Source organism: Salvelinus fontinalis, chromosome 13, assembly GCF_029448725.1.
Source record: "Salvelinus fontinalis isolate EN_2023a chromosome 13, ASM2944872v1, whole genome shotgun sequence".
Classification (NCBI taxonomy): domain Eukaryota; kingdom Metazoa; phylum Chordata; class Actinopteri; order Salmoniformes; family Salmonidae; genus Salvelinus; species Salvelinus fontinalis.
In genome coordinates this window covers 25,343,416-25,344,991 of record NC_074677.1, presented here as the reverse complement: position 1 = coordinate 25,344,991, position 1,576 = coordinate 25,343,416, and positions in this window count along the sequence as shown.

The window sequence follows — 1,576 nt, the reverse complement described above, 5'->3', positions numbered from 1 at the left end:
CACGGCGTCTCCAGACTCTGTCACGTCTGTCACATGTGCTCATGTGCTCAGTGTGAACCTGCTTTCATCTGTGAAGAGCACAGGGCGCCAGTGGCGAATTTGCCAATCTTGGTGTTCTCTGGCAAATGCCAAACGTCCTGCACGGTGTTGGGCTGTAAACACAACCCCCACCTGTGGACGTCGGGCCCTCATACCACCCTCATGGAGTCTGTTTCTGACCGTTTGAGCAGACACATGCACATTTGCACATTTATGCCAGGAAGCATAGGAACTGAGAAGTGGTGTGTGGTCACCACCTGCAGAACCACTCCTTTTTTGGGGTGTCTTACTAATTGCCTATAATTTCCACCTTTTGTCTATTCCATATGCACAACAGCATGTGAAATTTATTGTCAATCAGTGTTGCTTCCTAAGTGGACAGTTTGATTTCACAGAAGTGTGATTGACTTGGAGTTACATTGTGTTGTTTAAGTGTTCCCTTTATTTTTTTGAGCAGTGTATATATATTGTCTGGATTCACCAGTTAGAATTTAGAATTAGAATTAACAGTTAGAATTTGTACTTTAGAAGAGTTGTTTACAACTGGCTAGTTAACTGCAGATGTCTGGCAGGAAGTGCCTGGTGTCACCTGCTTTGACTCTAAAGAGCATGAGAGGTGTTGTGTTCCAGCAGCACTGAAAAGACTGATCTCATCTCAGCAAAGTGTTTGCAGCACAACTGGTCCAACACATCTGGAAAATCACTGCCTGACACAGGCCTCTTCCAGCCGTGTTCTCACAGAACAAGCCTTTATAATTTACAGTTCTTTCCCATAAGGCTCAAACCCAATGCAAACCCATGCATGGGCTATTTCCTGACTTAAGCTGCAAGCACATGTAACACAAAATAAACTTATTGCAAATCATGGAATTGAAAACCATGTAAAAGTTAAGTGAATGACTCATGCGATAATTTGCCCCCAATGCATAAGCCAGTGTCAGTACAGCAGAAAACTCTTTCTCCCTTCATGAGTTTTATTGACTCTTACGATAATGGGTGCCATGGAAATGCAAATGAAACTTCACTTTCAACTTTATTGGTATGAATACACAATGTGACACTCTTGCTCCGAGCCTGATGTGTTGTGATACAGAATTCATTGCACAATACATTCTGCTAAACTTTATGGAAGAAAATGATCAAAGTCAAGTTGAGGAAATGACAGGAAGTTCTGGGTAATAAATTGTACTCATGATTTGAATTGGACGAGAATTCAGTATGTTAATTACCTTACAATGGTCTTATCTCTAAAGCAGCTTACCATGCACATGGACATCCTCAATAATTGTTTTTTTTTTTAATCAAGTGACATGCAGAATAGCGTGATCAAAATCCTAAGGCTAATTGAAAAAGTGTATTTCAATAACTGTATTTACTTGAAGGTGTCTCATTGTAATTCATATTTACTGCATGTTAGGCAATATGGCCCTCATCATCTTCACATACACATTCACAAGACTTTTATAACTGCTCTCTAACTAGCATCGCTATAACAATGCAACTATTATGAGTGCAAACAACTAAATGTCCTTCATTC